This window comes from Monodelphis domestica, chromosome 3, assembly GCF_027887165.1.
Source record: "Monodelphis domestica isolate mMonDom1 chromosome 3, mMonDom1.pri, whole genome shotgun sequence".
NCBI lineage: Eukaryota > Metazoa > Chordata > Mammalia > Didelphimorphia > Didelphidae > Monodelphis > Monodelphis domestica.
The window spans coordinates 211,128,354-211,147,092 of record NC_077229.1 but is presented as its reverse complement, the minus strand read 5'-3'; the positions used below and the strand labels follow the sequence as shown (position 1 = coordinate 211,147,092).

General features: G+C 36.3%; 1 protein-coding gene across 2 annotated transcripts in view; it reads left to right on the top strand.

The window, feature by feature from the left end:
• The window catches only part of DTNBP1 (dystrobrevin binding protein 1), a 208,979-nt gene that overhangs the window by 63,766 nt on the left and 126,474 nt on the right, over positions 1 to 18,739 (top strand). The window lies entirely within an intron of this gene.

Sequence of the window (18,739 nt, the reverse complement as noted above, 5' to 3'; positions counted from 1 at the left end):
CACTAAATAAATAGATACCTTTGGGTAGGATTGTCATTTTTATTATGTTAGCTCATCCTACCCATGAGCAGTTAATGTTTTTCCAATTGCTCAGATCTAGTTTTAGTTGTATGGAAAGTGCTCCTGTGTTTGTCTCGGCAGATAGATTCCTAAGTATTTTATATTGTCTAGGGTGATTTTGAATGGAATTTCTCTTTCTAATTCCTGCTGCTGAGATGTGTTGGAGATAAATAGAAATGCTGATGACTTATGTGGGTTTATTTTGTATCCTGCAACTTTGCTAAAGTTGTTGATTATTTCCACTAGCTTTTTAGTTGATTCTCTAGGATTCTTTAAGTAGACCATCATATCATCTGCAAAGAGTAATAGCTTGGTCTCCTCATTGCCAATTTTAATACCTTCAATTTCTTTTTCTTCTCTAATTGCTACTGCTAGCATTTCTAGTACAATGTTAAATAATAAAGGTGATAATGGACATCCTTGTTTCACTCCTAATCTTATTGGGAATGCATCTAGTTTGTCCCCATTGCAAATGATGTTGGCTGATGGTTTTAGATATATACTGTTTATTATTTTTAGGAAGGGCCTTTCTATTCCTATACTTTCTAGTGTTTTTAATAGGAATGAGCGTTGTATTTTGTCAAAGGCTTTTTCTGCGTCTATTGAAGTAATCATGTGATTTTTGTTGGTTTGCTTGTTGATATGATCAATTATGTGGATGGTTTTCCTGATATTGAACCATCCTTGCATTCCTGGTATAAATCGCACCTGATCAAAGTGAATAAGCCTCCTGACAACTTGTTGGAGTCTTTTAGCTAGTATCCTATTTAAGATTTTTGCATCTATGTTCATTAAGGAGATTGGTCTGTAGTTTTCTTTCTCCATTTTTTACCTGCCTGGCTTTGGAATCAGTAACATATTTGTCTCATAAAAGGAATTTGGTAGAACTCCCTCTTTGCTTATTATGTCTAATAGTTTGCATAGTATTGGGATTAGCAGTTCTTTGAATGTTTGATAGAATTCACTTTTTAATCCATCAGGCCCTGGGGATTTTTTCTTAGGGAGTTCTTTGATAGCCTGTTCAATTTCTTTTTCTGATATGGGATTATTTAAGAATTCTATTTCTTCTTCTGTTAATCTAGGTAATTTGTATTTTTGTAAATATTCATTCATATCACCTAGATTGGTGTATTTATTGCCACATAGTTGGGAAAAATAGTTTTTAAAGATTGCTTTAATTTCCTCTTCATTGGAAGTGAGTTCTCCTTTTTCATCTATGATACTGTTAATTTGATTTTCTTCTTTCCTTTTTTATTAGATTGACCAGTACTTTGTCTATTTTGTTTGCTTTTTCAAAATACCAGCTTCTAGGCTTATTGATTAGTTCAATCACTTTTGATTTTATTAATTTCTCCCTTAATTTTTAGGATCTCTAATTTGGTTATCTTCTGGGGATTTTTAATTTGTTCGCTTTCAAGTTTTTGGATTTGCATGTCCAAATCATTGACCTAATCTCTCACTTATCTTTAATATCTCCCTGTCTATCTACACTCCTCCATCTCCCACCCCCACTTACATACCCATATCTCCTTCACCCCCAAAAAGCCCTCATTTGATACATTCCTACCAACTCTTATTTCATATCTCTTCTTCCTTTTGTACTAAGCTACTTGAGAAGACTTCTCTTCAATAAGTGGTCCACTTCTTTTCTCTTGCTCTCTTCTTGTATGTGGCTTCTGACCTAATTATTCAGCCAGACCTACTCTTTCCAAAGTTACCAAGTTAACTACAAAGGCACTAACAGCCAAATCAAATTATTTTTTTTCCTCAAATATTTTTTCTTCCTTCTTGACCTCTCTGCAGCCTTTGACACTTTGGATCATCACCCTCTTCTCTTTGACATTCTCTTTTCTTTAGTTTTTCAGAACACTATTCTTTCCTGGTTTTCCTCCTACCTATCAGATCACTCCTCAGTTTCCTTTGCTTCATCTGGTTCATGCCCAGTAACTTATAGGTGTCCCTCTGGGTTTTCTATTATGGGCCTTTTTGTTTTCTCCCTCTATGCTATTTTACTTGGTGATCTTATCAATTATTTTCACCTACAGGATCAAATATAAAACCATCTTTTTAGTATTTAAAGTCCTTCACTACATGCTTATCCACCATCCTCCAACCTTTTTCTTTATAGTTTTCTTATACCTTTTGGCTCCCCACCTACTTTATGGCTTTCTGAAAATGAAGCAATGGATATTTGTGGCATAGGAGTAAAGTGAGTCTTCATGGTTTAAGCCATTTTCCTGAAATATCTGAATAATAATGTTACCTTCTCAATTCCCAAGAATATCGGTGGAGGGGATTCATTCTTTAACCATCAGTAGTTGTGTATACTGCTCAGAACTGTAATCCTTGTGGTGGACTAAAATAGTAACCCAGCTTTAGACAGTTATTTTAAGCCTGTTCCAAATTCAGTGTTTTCAATCAAAATACTTCTTAAGAAAAAGTGAATGTTATAAGCTAATTCTAAATAATTATCAGTAAATCTGTGTGCCTCACATGGGCCAATAAATTTTATAATATATTTTAAGTAAATTGTTTCTGAAGGCAGAGGCTCCCACACATCTCAGTGGAGATCTAGAGCTAGAGGTTACAGTGATATAGATTTGGGAGTCATCTGCTTAGAGATAATGAAATCATGAAAGTGGATATGGAAGAGAATTTGTTATATAAAAAGAAGAGAAGGGGGGCAATTGGGTGGCTCAGTGGATTGAGAGCTAGGCCCAGAGACAAGAAGTCCTGGGTTCAAATTTGGCCTCAGACACTTCATAGATATATGACTCTGAGCAAGTCACCTAACCCCCATTGCTTAACCCTTGGAACCAATACACATTATTGATTCTTAGATGGAAGGTTAGGGTTTTTATTTAAATAAATGAATGAATAAATAAATAAGAATAGAAGAAAGTTAGGAATTACACCCTGGTGAATGTCAGCTTTAAGTGGGGTAGACTGATCCAAAGCATGGGGTGAGGGCTGGGTTCAAGAAAATCTGATCAGCTTGTTGATAGTTGAAGCTATATGGATGAGCACTCCAAAGAAAGTAAAAAACAAAGAACCAGGTACTGAGAAGGGTTGAGGAAGGAGGGAAAGATGAGAAGGAAGAGGAGTCAGTAAAGGTAACCAAGAAGGATGTCAGAAACCTTTGAGGAGAATCAAGATACTGAAAGTAGTAGCAGGGTTAAGTGACAGTTCTTTTGAGATTTCTGGATATTTTTGAAGGCAGAGGGAAGGATCCAATGAGAATGAAGTCTGAAGGTGCTGAAGAGGAAAGGCTAATGAAGCAAATTCACTTGGGAGTTTAGAAGGAACGGGATCAAGAGTATAGGGATATATGAGTGTGTGTGTACTATTTTTCGTTTTTTACTTTTAAAAGTATGTTTTACTGGCACTTAAAAAAGAATGTCTTGAGTATAAAAGTCCTAACTCAAGCCCTAGTAGTGTAATACAGTCTTTTAACTATAAATTTACTGAGAGTGGGCATGATCTAGATTAAAAAATACAAATCATACAAATAAATTATGCTAGAGACTTGTTGTATGAGAGAGTAAAAGGCTCATAAAGTGAGGAAAACCGTCCATTTTTGCAAGCTGCCTAAATTCCAAAGAGATATTTTGATGGCAGAAAGTTTGGTATATGTTGTTTTAAATAGAAATTGTGCTTTTAAGACTTTTAGGACAACCTACTAGGAGAAATTGTCTTATGAAAATTAACTACACATAATTTATTTTGTCTTGATGAGGATAAAAAACTGCAGAGGATCTGGATTCAAATTCTATGTCTGATACTTAATACCTAAATGACCCTGAGCAAGTTGACATTTAACTTTTCTATTCCTCAGTTTCCTTATCTTTAAAACAACGGGAAAAGACTAGATGGTCTTTCAGGACTTCTCCAGCTCAAAGTCCATGAACCTATGAAAGATTTTCTTCTTCTTTGAAGTAGCCCCTATGTTCTGTATGGGAATATTTAGTAGGATTCAGCAGTCTATGTTGTATCTTCTCAAATTGCCACTAGAGGGTATTCTACTTCTAGAATTCTGCTTAAAAATAACTACTAGAAATAATTTTTGAATTTTCTCCAGTTCTTGCTTCTTTTATGTAAACCAGTTTCAAAAGATAAATTTAATCTTGAACAGAAACTACATTCTCCTGTGGCACAGCATTCTATTTTCTGTTTTTATAAGGGAAATTGGAATGTTAGAAATAAAAAAAAATGGAAGTTTTGAGTTCCAATTCTACTTCTTTTGACAATTCTATAAATTGTTTATTGTTTGGCTATGTCACAGGATGGTTACATAGTTATTATTCTAATAAATGAGATTCTCCTACTACCCATGTTACTTCCTGCTGGTGAGTTAGGCTCTTCTGTAGATAAATTAACTAAAGAGAGCATTTAATGTACTCTTGCTACAGCTAACTAATTAGTACCGTGATAGTTTTTAGGAACTAATGCTCCCATTAAGTTTTCACATCACCACCAGGGAATAGTTTAAGTGTTTAGAGAATCTGCTTTATTGATAGTTGTCAGTGCCCTAAAACACAGTACAAAAGAATTATACCTCATTTCTCTTCCATCAGCCTGAAGTCAAATGATTGTTCCTTGTTTCATTAATCTGAATTATTTCATTGTTTATGTATAAATGAGTGTAAAATAATATTCCTTGTAATTAAATTCGGTGCACTAGTTAAATTCATAGCAGTGGCAACAGAGTAAATAATAAGTACCTGGAAAATGGCATAAAGAAAAATACCAAATGATATCACTGCTCCTTTGGGAAATGCTTGTTGAGATTTGTAAAACTGTTTCATGCACAGCTGTCAGGCATTCTCTAATGTGTTTTCACAATTAGATTCTACTTCTCTTTTCCATTAATCACCTAACTATGACATCCTGTTACCATTATAAGCAATAGGGTAGGGCTTATTCTTCTTGTAAAAGTGTATTGACACACATATCATATGCTTACTTATGTCCTATGTACCCTAAGTTTAGTTACCTAAATTAAACTTGTTCATCTTTGTATTTTATACTTAAAACTTCATTTTGTTGAAGAAGTTCTCAGGGCTTTAAATTCTATATTCATTTATTGTAATATCCTTTGTAATGCTTATTTCCTCCACACCCCCAGAGTGTCTCTCAAATGGGGGTGGGAGGGTAGGGAAAGCAATCTGATTTTATTTTTAGAAAAATCTGTAGTAATAGTCTCATTAATTCTATCAGCAAGCATTTAAGACGATACTATGTTCCCAATCACCCTTTAGTCTCTTTGAATATAAGATGAAAATAATCATATTAGCTAGCATTTATATAGCACTTTAGGATTTGCAAAATGCTTTAAATCTCTTATGTCTTTTGATCCTCACACCCACCCTGTGAGGTAGGTGCTGTCATCATCCCCATTTTATAAATGAGGAAACTGATTAATGACTTAATGACTTGCCCAGCGGTCACATAGCCAATATGTGTGTCTGAGGTAGCATTTAAATTCAGGTCTTCCTAACTCAGGCACTCTCTCCACTCAGTTGACCCTGAACATTGGAAATGAGAGTTCTTTTCCACTAAGATTTCCCAACATCAGTGGAATCCTTGGTCTGAATGAAAAATAAATCAGATTTTAGAAAATTTTCAAAGCTATAATCCTCAACACTATCTATTTGCCTAAAAACAAAATAAGCCTTCCCTTAAGGACTTGACATTATAGGAGGTGGTAATTGTAAGATGATAGGAGAGATAGGAACAAAGATAAATATGTATAAAATATATAAATGTATATGGGCAAATACATGGTGGTTTTTTGGGAGTAGGCATTAGCAACTCTTAATTTCATCTGTAAACCACTTTGAGAGTTAAATTTCCATATTTTATTTTCCTAATGAGGTATAATGTGTTACTGGTGGGTTGTTTGATAAATTAAGAGTCATTATCTATTTGCATCATTAGTTCTTTTTGGTTTTTTAGAACCCTGCCTTCCACCTTAGAATCGATACTCTATATTAGTCCCAAGGCAGAGGAGTGGTAAGGGCTAGGCAATGAGGGTTAAGTGACTTGCCTAAGGTCACACAGCTAGGAAGTGTCTAAGGTCAAATTTGAACCTAGGACCTCTTGTCTCTAAGCCTGGCTCTCCATCTCCTAAGCCACCCACCTACCCCCTGCATCATTAGTTCTTTAAAATGGCTTTAGAATCTATTAATATTAAATTAATATTATTAATTATAATTATTAAATTATATTTTAATTTTATTAAATTAATTATAAATATGTCCATCTGTTACCTTGGTCATTATTTTAAATTTTAGTTTAAAAGTATTTTCAGTAGGGCAGAGAGCAGGCCTTGAAATGGGAGGTCCTGGGTTCACATTTGGCCTCAGATCCTTCCCAGCTGTGTGACCTTAGGCAAGTCACCTAATCCCTATGTCTAGTTCTTATACTCTTATGCTTTGTAACTAATATCCAGTATTGATTCTAAGATTGAAGGTAAGGTACAAAAAAAAAAGATATTCAGAAATGTTTAATAATCATTTTTCGGTTGTTAAACATAATATGACCTACAATCATTCCTGTCATTTTGACTCCAAATGTACTGTTTCATACTGGAAGATGATATTATAACCAATTATCATTGGGTTATATAACTTGTTTCTAGTAGGGGTCTGTGAAAGCCTAGTTCTCTGATGAATAGTACATGAATGATTGGTGTTGGAAGAAGTACAATCATAGATCTAGATCTGGAAAGTACTTTGGAGGTCATATAGGCTGGCACTCTGATTGTACAAATGAAGAAGCAGGCCCAGAGAGAGAGAGAGAGAGAGAGAGAGAGAGAGAGAGAGAGAGAGAGAGAGAGAGAGAGAGAGAGAGAGAGAGAGAGAGAGAGAAGTTAAAACAAGTTTAGACAGACAGTATAAGAGGAGGAGCTGGTTTTTGAAACATCTTCTGTCTTCAAATCTAGATTTCTTTATAGTATCCCTTGTTCCTTCTCCAAAGGATAGGTTAGGCATACACAGTGGCACCTTGATACAAGAGTTTAATTCATTCCATGGCCAAGCTTGTAATTCAATTTGTTCATGTGTGAAATCAATTTTCCCTATTTAAATTAATGAAATGCAATTAATCAATTCTGGCCCCCCCAAAAAACACACAAGTTTTTTTTTGTTTTACATGTATGCTCTTAAATATGGAAATGTACTTTATAAATAACAAATAGATATATTTCTAGAAAATAAGAAAGAATGTAAAGAAATTGCTTATGAAATATTATTTACCTTCAAGGTCAGGCAAAGATGCTGGTGGAGAAGGTTTTCATTTCGTGTTCTATTGCTGACCATAACTTACTCTCTAATCACTTAACACTACATTTAAATGCAAATTTGACCTTACACATTACTTATGATATGTAACTTTATTGATCAACTTAATTGCTATTTTTTGTTTAATTATCATCATTTTCTTCATTGACTTTTGACTGTTTTACCACACTTTCCTCTATTTCACTTAGAGGCTGTTTCAACAAAAAACCTTTACATAGAACTTTATTTCTTCCTCCCTTTCAGAATGTTTTGATGTGTGAAACAAGTGTCATTACACATCTACAATACACAGGATCTGTTGCAACTTTTTCTTGGTGTGTCTTTTTTTAATCACCAAACTTTATTTGGATTGTAACTGTTACACAAGCCCATCACCTCTGCCATTGTGTGACAACCCTCCCACCCTACCCTTCCTTTTCAGCCCTCTCAGAGGAGACTGAGCACTCTCCCTTCTGGCCTCTCTCCCTTCTTGTCTTCTTCTTTCCTCTCCTTTTTGCCATCCTTAGCAGCCTGTGAGGCCATGGCACTCTGGATGACCTCATTGTTGGAGTCCATGCCTGGAAGATATAACCTTTAACTGCTTATTCTGCTTCAAAATCATTAATATTCTCGATATACTCCAATATTTTATTCCTTTTCCAAGTCGTAAATATGCACACCTTGCTCATGGTTTTTGATGGTTTCTTGCTTTAATTACATGGACATCATCCTTTTCTTCTCAGCACTGCCCTTGTCATTTATTTTCTTAGGACCCATGGTTAAAAGTTAAAAAATTTGCCCAAAAAACTGATGATGAAGACAAAAATAAAGAAGAAAGCAAAAGCAATTCAATACAGATGCTTCCACAGCCAGATAAACACTGAATTAAATGAGACAGCCTCAAGAAACTTGTGAAACCGAATTTTCAGCAGGCTATCTAGGGAGGGAGGAGACTTGGGATTCACATATCCACATGGCTCAAAGCAAAAAAAAATCCCCAAGTGTGACTGCTTATAGCTTAAATTGCTTGTGACTTAAGGTGCTAGTGAATCAAGGAACTATTTCTATGAGAAATTAATTGGCCTATCTAGGCATTGAATTCATGATTTTGAATTCATTACTATTGTGCTAAAGTCAATTAAAGTAGAATCTAAATGGAAACTGCCATCTGTCCAAGTTAAATTCAGAAAGATTAAAAAATCAGGTGTTTCAAACACAGTGTTCATTAATTTTATTACCATTCTGTTTTCTGCACTAAAATTTAGTAAATCTTAGTTTAAACAAACTTTTTTTAAATAGTTAAATTCTAAATGAATCAGTTTTATGTTAAATGTGTGATATTTAAATCACTTTAAAAGACTGATATATATTAATTTAAGGTCGCCAAGGAATTCACTTATGTAATTCCTAAATGAAACACTCAAGTCAGCTGCCAAATTTTTATGGTGTTTTAATTACAACAGGAGGAAGAAAATATTAGAGGGAGAGAGAGAGAGAGAGAGAGAGAGAGAGAGAGAGAGAGAGAGAGAGAGAGAGAGAGAGAGAGAGAGAGAGAGAGAGAGAGAGAGAGAGAGAGAGAGAGAGAGAAAAGGAAAAAGGGAGAGAAGGAAAGAAGTTTAACTCAGAACCACTCTGGCTCAGGCTGAGCCAAAGCGGGCATTAAGATCTTGGATAGCCAAGGCATGGAAAGGGATCAGTCCTCATCACTCACATGACCAATCTGAAGGAAAGCAGTCTGTGGGGCTCCTCCAACCTCAAACACCAGCCTTGAACTGACTCTAGCCCTCCTCACAGGAAGTCCCGAGAACTCCAGAGGCTGTGCTCTACCTCACTTCCTGCATCTCACATGTGCCAATGGTGGCTCTATTTTGACCTAGGATTGCCCAGAGGTCTGTCCTTTTTTTGCACATGTCTGTTAAAGGCCATATTCTCAAATAATTAAATCTTGAGTTTGCTGCAGCCCTTCCTAATCTTGTTACACTGAGTAGGGTGGAGAATGTAGTTTCCAAGACCTGATTCTATTATTCCAAGTATCTCTATTGTTATTGATCAGGAAATAGCTAAATCCGATCTTCTAAAGAATGGTCTGAATAGGGTTGAGTAGTTTTGAAATTCACAAATGCTACTTTTCCAATTCTCATCTAATAATCCCATAATTGTCTTTTATGTTTCAAGGCACACCAGAATTTCTTTTCCTCAGTATAATAATTTGAATTCTGAATATTTTTTCATTATGTGTCAGTAGTACTAGCTACCAGTTTATATCAAAAAACCTTGTTTCAGTTTAATAAAATTATCAAATATGCTCTGAGTGAAAAGATTACATTTTAACTCCTCTTTTAGGGATATCTTTATATCCTGGCTTTCTAAAATTCTTAAACATTACTCACCTCAACACACAAAACTTCAGGAAGAATAAGACATTCCTCAGACTGAAACTGGGAACCTTCCATTTTTTGTTGTACTTTGGTCAAATACATTTTCTTCTGACCAAACCTTCTCTTTCCTGTTGTGTGCTCATTCTCTCAGGGAAACTGAAGGGAATTTCTAGGGGTCTGGGGTACAGCTTCTATTTATACCAGGGCAAGGCACATTCTGCTTTCTACTGCCAGCTTGATTTCCCTTGGTGGAGAACCTCTAGAGTAGTGATGGTAAACCTTTTAGAACCTTTTAGAGACCATATGCTGTGCCCTGCACTCCCCCCACCCCAGACTGCATACCATGTACCATCCCCTGAGACCAAGTACCTCCTACCTGCGTTTGGGGGCAGGGACTGGGCTTCCAGGTGGCTTATGCCCAGGGATAGCCATATCCTGCCACCATGGGGACCTGCTGCTACATCTAACCATGCTGGGGGCCAAGCAAGGGGACTGCTGCCAGACTTCACTCAACTGGAGAAGAATAGTAGGGTTGGGAAGGTGGGGGAAGGCTGGGGAGGGGGGTCTTCTTATTACAATGCAGGATGCAGGTTCTTGTTGAGTCTTATTCAAATGCAGCCCAATGGCCTTGCTAGGCTCTATTGCAGAAATGTAACCTCAGACCTTTTAGGCTGTTTATATTTTCATAACAATGGTGCTCCCTTGAGGCCACCTCCTTGCAGGGAGGAGGGTAATGGGGCAAAGGGAGCAGCTCCTCTGGAGTCCCTCTGCCTTTCTAGCAACTAACTCTTCCAGGTGCATGTGCTGACAGAGGGATCTCTGCATTTCCATCTTTGGCACATCTGCCATAGGTTCACCATCACAGCTCTACCATGAAAAGGAGTACCTTGCCCTTTGACCTCTGGTCTTATAGCTCCTATTGTTTCTATGCCTTAAGAGGAAAGTAGGTGGAGAGCATGACTTCTATCTCCTGCCAAACTATATCCTGAATAATCTGTAGCCTTCAGAGGAAATGGGAGTAGTGAAATAAGGCCTCAGCTCTCCTCATTTGCTTTCAGTTGTGTCTTGTACTTGTTTCCTGCCTGAGTTCTAACCCTCTTTAGGAAGTGGAGTGGCATATTTTATTTAATGAACATTCTTACATTTGCTCATACTTAAGACATGCCCATGATTCTGACCCCACATAGGCCATCATTCAAACTATATACCCCATCCTCTACCATCTTATTCATATTACCTTTCCTGGCTTATGGTCCCATTCATATGCCACCCCCCCACCCCTTCCACTATGTCCTCTTGAATGCTTGTAGACAACAAACTTCTTTTATCCTAAATCTTTTACTCTCCCTGTTCTTCCAATTTCTAGTAATCATTGAAATTTATCTCCCTCCTGATGATAGCCTCCTTGGCCACCCTTTCCAGTCTTAAATACTCCTTCCCTCATTTTCCCAGTGGCTGAGACAGAGGAGTTGAAATATTCTTTGTTTCCCATTCCTACTTTTAGATTCTCCCCCATGTCCATCATTCAATATCCTTTCCTCTTTTGATATCACTGCTATTCATACCAATCAAAATCCTAGTGCCTGATGTTTACAGATCTCTAAATCACTTCCTTTTATCAGTGAATTTGGTGCCTGGCTCACAGTTTTTCTTTCTTCTCCAACTCCTGCCCTCATACTGGATGACTTCTACATACACATTGATTCTTCCTTAAATACTTTAACCACTCAGTTTCTGAACCTACTCACTTCCTATGAGCTATTCTTTAATCCCACCTTAGTCACATACAAAAATAGTCAAACCTTTGATCTTGCCATCACTCTTAAATGCACCACCTCCATGTTCAGAAATTCTGAAATCCCTTCTATTGACCATAATTAGCTTTTCCACCTCTCCCTCTGCCTTCCCTTACCAAATCCTATTCTTCTCACATTCATATTTTAATCTCCAATCCCTCTACCCCTCACTTCTCTTCTAGTCCATCTTCCCTACACTAGTCACTTTCCTTTTTTTCCCATTTCCCATTTTGAACCAATTCAACTCTACACTGTCCTCTTCCCTTGAGTCTCTGGCCTTCCAATATTACCTACAGCCAAACCTCAGTCTTGGATCACTCACTATCCACCAGTTTTGCTACTACACACATGCTGCTGAGCTTAAGTAGATACATCCTGCTACAGTTCTAACTGGATGTACTACAAATTTATATTACACAACCTCAACCACATCTTCACTTCTACTATACAATCCTTCTATATATCCCATTCTCCATAGCAATTTCTCTAAGTCTTTTCAGCTCTCCTTAAACCTGCTATAGCTCCTTCTTGTTCCACTTTCTCAGCTGAGAACCTTACCTTTTATCTTATCAGAAAAACTGAAGACATTCATTGAAGGCTCCCTCTTCTTCATCTCCTGTTTCTCAGGTGTCTTATGCCACTTTCTCCCCCTTCATCTTTCTCACATGATGAGGTGGACTTACTAATTAGGCCAATAGCTCCACGTGCCATGAGATTGACTTCTCTCATCCCTATTATAATACTTACTTTCAATCTTTCCCTGTCTACTGGTTTTTAACCTACTGCTTACAAACATTCCTATATCTCCCTCATCTTCAAAAAATTCTCACTAGGTCCTTCCATTCTCACCAATTATCATCTTTTATCTCTTTTGCCCTTTTGGATAAATTTCTTTAAAAAAATCTTTACTTTCTGCCATAGAATAAGTATTGAATATTTGTTTTGTATGAGAATCAGTAATCAGTAATCAAATTGTAAGGAAAATAACAAGGAAAATCCCCTGAAATGCCTTGGCAAGATATTCTTCCCAAGGGGAGTTGTGCGTATACTTTCAGCATACAGAAGTGTGTACAGATGCTCGAAAGGCTGGAGGTTTATAACATCTCGGCTATAGAATGACTTTGACTGTTACCACATATTGAAAAGAGATTACATAATTGACTCCAAAATAAGAAAAAAAGCTGGTCTTCTTGAAGGAGATATTCCAGAAGATGAAAGAAATAGCTGATTAACCTCCTCCTTTCTGAAGAGTGTATAATCTGATTCCTTTGCATATACCATAAATACCTGGGCAGTTCTGCTTCTTAGATTCTTAGACTATTCTGGGCATATCTAGACCCTGATGTGATTTACTGCTTTCACAATAAACATCAATTTGGTTCAGAAGAATATTTTTCCATTATTTTTCTTTTATCCCTCTCCCATTAGATTGTGAGCTCCCAGAGGGCAGGGGCTATCTTTTGCTTCTTTTTGAATCCTCAGTGGTTAGCACAGTGCCTAGGACATAGAAGTCCCTTAATAAATGCTTATGGACTTACAACTATCAGTGTACCTTTATACTGGCTTCCTCTATGCCTGGAATGTGTTCCCTCCTAACCTCTGCATCCCCAAATCTATAGTTTTTTTCATATTTACTTGAGCACCAACTTTTACCTGAAACCTTTCCTTATTCCCACCAGTTGCTAGTGTAATTTTTCTAAAATTATCCTGTATTCATTTTTTTACATATCATATATAAAGTTACAGATGTATGCTTCATATACATATCTCCCCATTAGAATTTGAGCTTCTTGAGGGACAGTTTTGATTTTTTATTTATATCCTCGCAATAACAAGCATATAGTAGGAAATTAATTGATGCTTGTTAATTGCTTATTTGCCTTTTCATTTACTTGCCAAATTCAACATTTTACCAAACTTTCTAGAATTACATGTCATCTATTTCATGTCTTTGAAATCAAAATCATTTCAGCTTTCAAAGCTTTTTACTAGATTATATAATGCTCACTAAGAATTATCATCCTGCTTTGGTTTTTTTGTATTCAATATTTTTTTCTAACTATCTAATATTTTTCTTCTTTCCACCCCACCTCCTCCTCCACTAGGGAGAAAAAAAGAAATGCAGAACCCATGTTCCATATAAACATCATCAAGCAAAACATTTCCAAATTGGCCATGCTCAAAAGTACATTCCTTATTCTGCTAATTTAAATCCTGCTTTCTGAAGGCAATAGCTCCAATAAAAGTAATCCTTCTGTTAGAAGTCAGGAAACTTAGGCTCAGGGAGTTAAAGTGAGTTATCCCAGGTCATATAAGAAGTATCCTAATCAGGTTATAACTTTCCTACTACCCTAAAGCTTCATAACATCTTCTAAGAAAAAAAGAATGAAGGAAACAAATGACAAAAAAACACTTGGGACATGAGTTTTCAGAAATTAGAATTTTTTTTGAGGTGCAGTTTTCAGTTTCTTGGTGCAATTTATGTCCTTTTAAGATGTGAAGCTTCATGAAGCAGTGAAAAGAATGGGAACGCTTTGAGGACAGTGGATCTGAGTTTATATCCTGGCACTATTACTTCTACTTGTGCAACCTAGCCAAACTCAGTTAGCTTCTCTGGGTCTGTTTCCTTATTTATAAAATTACCCCATATAATCTTAAAGGTTTCTTCCAGCTCTAAATCTATTATCTAAATCTGTGAAGTGGCAAAATAGAACTCAATATTACCTTTGATGTATTTTTACTTGCTATTGGGAGGAGTGTGTATGTGTGTGTGTGTGTGTGTGTGTGTGTGTGTGTGTGTGTGTGTGTATGTGTTTAATAACCTGGTAGTCTCTGCTATGTTCTGATTTGTTTGGGTAGCCTAGTGACTTAAAAGTTTGCGGTATGCCAATGGGAATCACATCCATTATAAAAGAAAGATTACCCTTTCCAGTGTTCTCTGATCACCTCCTGCCTATAATTTTTGGTTTTCATAGTTCATTAAATCTTCCTGTAACTTATAACCACTTAACTTCTTTTTTATTCATAGTTTTCTGGAAGTTCAAAGGATTATTGGAGATGAGTTCTCTGTTACATTTAAATTCATACTAACCCAATTACTGATACTTTAAGTGCTAAAATGATTTTATTTCTAACTCAGCAGCCCATAGGTATCATCTTTTATCATCATCATTATTGTCATCATCATAACAGAGGGTGTCAGACTTGATCTTTGGTGGCTCTGATGACTGATGTTCAAACTTTGAGTCCTATGCTCTCTATGTTTATGGATATGCTCATTGTGTCTTGACATTATCCCTATTGCAGACTTGAATACGATGATCAATATTTTTCATGTGATTTTATTTATTGAGCTCATTATTCAACTTCCTTATTATTAGTAGTAAAATTTATACTTGATCCATTTAAAGTTTTAGTATCTCATACTATTCTTGTGAAAAAAATGAGAGATGAACTAGATGTAATACAAGTATATGAAATTGGAACTGATTGAATGGCCAAACTTAGAAATGGTTGATGTCAGCTTAGGAAGAGACCTTCAGTGAAATACCACTGAGACCTGAGTGGCTAGGATGAAAGCATCTGCTCTCAAGATTTGTAGATAGCACAAAATAGGAAGGATAGCTAGCACTCTGACAAAGTCAAGGTCCAAAAAGTCAAGGTTCAGAACATAGGATTGTATCTAATAAGACAGAAATCAGTAGAAAATCATGTCTTATACTTTGATTTAAAACATCAGTTTCACAAAGAAAAAAGGTAAGTCTGATTTTATAGCAAGTCACCCCAAAATGATGTCAGGGCTTTAGTAGAGAAACCTTGTTGGATTCCTTCTCAGATGAAGTAAGACATAGATGATAACCAGTAATGGAGACTTAAATAATAAATAAATAAATATAGGTAGGAAGAGAACCTGGAGAGGGCAGTGTCTCAAAAACACATAGAATAGATATTATGCAGGAGAAAAGGGGATGTCAAATGCTAAACAAGAGACAAGGGGGTATCAGGGGTGCCAAATACTATTTAATTATCAAGAAGAGTGGATACTAAAAAACTATTGAATTTAGCAATTAAGAAATCATTAAAAACAATAAACTTCATGAATGCAGCATTCTAAATAGAAAGAACAGCCACAAAGAAATGAAATACTAAATACAGTGAAAGGTACCTCTCCCTACTTTTAGGTAGAAGTAGAAATATCATAGTTTATAGGATAATAAATTAGAGTTGGAAATGAGCTTATAAGTCACTGAGGCTAATCCTTAATATAAGAGGTAATGAACTTGAGGGTCACTGTGGTTAAGTAGCTTGTCCAGGATCAGAGTCATTAAGTGTCTGAGGAGGCATTCAAATCTAGGTCTTTTTCAGTCAAAGTTCAGTGGTCTGTCCAATCTATCATGTTGCATCTCTTTTTTTGTTACTTTGGTTAGTCTTTCTAAATAGATTTTTTCTTTCTTTTTAATTTTTGTTATGAAAGATGACTTTCTAGGAGGAGGAAGTAGAAGGGATTCATTGAGAAATTGCCACAGACTGGAGTCCATCCCCACTCGAGGCTCCAGGGGTCCTCAGTAGGTGGAGCAAATAGGTGAAATGAGAGACGGAAGGCAGCTCTGTGTGTATATGTTTCTGGCTGGGGCATGCTCTTCATGAAGTGGCTGCTTTGCCATGCTCAGGTTTAGCCTTTATTTTTAATAACCATTTTTGGGCACACAGATACATTATTCAACATATATGTTCAAGTAAAGATAATTGGATAAGTGATACATTAACTTTTAACAAATTGTTTGATTAACATTCTAAGATCATTCTATACATTTGTATGGTAACTATTGATTTTGACAGGAAACACAAAGGTTCTACACAAGATAAATGATTTTGTCACATGTGGCTTGATTTTCTCATTAACCTGTGAGGAGCTTTGAACTTACAGTCAATTAAGGAAAATCACTTATGATCTTTAATAAAAATAGATAATCAGAGATCCTAAAGACAATTAACAGTCATAGTAGTGAGGTTGAGACATCAGAGAGGTACTGAGAACACAATTCAGATTTAATATTAGGCTGATCATTTTTAGGGTTTATTAGGGAGTTTCTCAAGGGGAGTTTTGGTAAGTAGAATCAAGTCACTGAGGCATAATGGAGCTTGGGGTACCTGTACAAGTCTTTCCTTATGAATGATTTATGTACTGACTTTAGGTGAATGAGTTTCTATACAGGGGGAGTAGGGGATATTCTGGGCTTGGCTTGTGGGTACAGCTTTTGCTGGGAAGTATGTACCTAGGTAAAAAGTTAACTCATAATAGTCTTTTAGGTTTGGTTTTGTGAGTATAATCTTTTGGTGATATTTTGGGGAAATAGTGTGCAAGCATTTTGCTCTTATATTACTTCTTCTGAGACTAGGGAGAGGACAACAATCATGTCAATTTCATTAGTAAGGGATGTTGATGAGAGAAGTCATGCAGAGGGGGCTGAGTGGGAAGTCCGTCCTGCCAAAGAGCCACTTTGTGACCTTTTGGCATCCATGAGTGACCTTGTCAAGACATCATGGCCTGACGGCTCCCAGCAAGAAATATATTTTTTATCAAGTGTTTTGCAAACTAGAGCCCTAAATTCACCTAACTTTACTATCATCTGGTTAAGACCCCTCCATTTTACTTTATTAGAATACTTTGACGAAGCATAGTTCTCTATATCTTCCAACATTTCTACAACCTACTGTAATTCTAGTAACCCTGTTAAAGAGATAATGACCTGTCAGTTTGTCATAACTGCCATTTTCCTATAACAATTACTGCCAAATTCACTGGCATATGTTTTACAGATTACACTCCTTTCTCATATTAAAAATTTGGGACATTTGCCCATCTCTAGACTGCTCAATCTCCCCAGTTTTCATTCTCTTTCAAAGATTATTGATAGTAGCTCAGCAATCATGACTTTAATGGCTTTGCAGTTATAACTGTCTATTTTTCAGATGACTCTAACACCAACACCCTCTTAGTTCAAGGTTTATTGTTGGGATGAAATGAAGCACTGTCAAGTCACTGAACATTTAACAGAGAAAGGTTTACTTTGCCCTAATTCAGCAAGAATATGAAATAAGAATACAATGGCACTTAGCTTCTTTAGAAGTTGCTGCTCCCTTTGCATTTGGTCAATAAATCATAAAGATTTGGCCAGTAAATTATTGGGGTTTGGTGACTCATAATCCCAGGTACACATCAAGTCTGAGACTCAGTCTGCATGCAACATTTTAATGCTTCTCAACTAGGGGGCTGTATCAGTAGGGCCGCTCAGATTACATGGAGGAGAGACTTCTGTGTTAGGGAAACCGGAGCTAATGGAAGTTGTGTCCAAAATATGGTCCTATTACACTCATATTTTTTTTCAGTATCCTGGAATGTAATTCACCTAGGACTGTTAACTCAGCCTGATATTAAAGATCAGCCTGATGGATCACTGGTTTATATTTGACTGACTCTGTCTCCCCTTTTTAAAAACTATAATAACATTTGCTTCTCTACAGTTATACAATATTTCTCCTGTTCTCCAGGATTTTTCTTATGTCACTAAAAGTATCTTAACTATCACATCTGCTGTCTTTGAGTACCTCAAAATTATAATTTACCTTGGCCAAGTGACTTGAATTCATCAAGGACAACCTTGTGCTCTCTTACTAATTTTTTAATAATCATGGGTGTTAATTCCTCATTAGCCATTTTTGTCCTGACATTTCCAATGAAAAGATTATTCTCCTTTGCCAAAAAAAGAGCAGAAGCAAAATGACAGTTGAGAAGCTCTGCCATCTCTTTGTGGTCAGTTATCATTGTTCTATCCTCTCTGGGGAGCAATCCTATCCTAATTTTGACCCTCCTCTTTTCCCAGTGTAGCTAATCCCTGACAACTACATCTTTTTTTCTCCTTCCTTCCCTGGACATTTTCAGTTCATTCTGACCTTTAACATTCCTGACACAATTTTAATAGGACTAGGTCATACTCTTATATTTATCTTGTTATCTGATGTTGCTTCTATCTTTTATCCACATCCATTAAAAATCTAAGTTATTAGCCTTCAACAATAATTGGAAAGTTTGGAAGAGTAGAGGGTTTGGGGGAATGATATATTTTATTTTGGACATGTTGAGTTTGAGATGTCTAGAGGCCATTGCAGATCAAGATATCTTGAGAGTTGGTGATGAAAGAGTAGAGCTCAGGAGAGAGGAAAG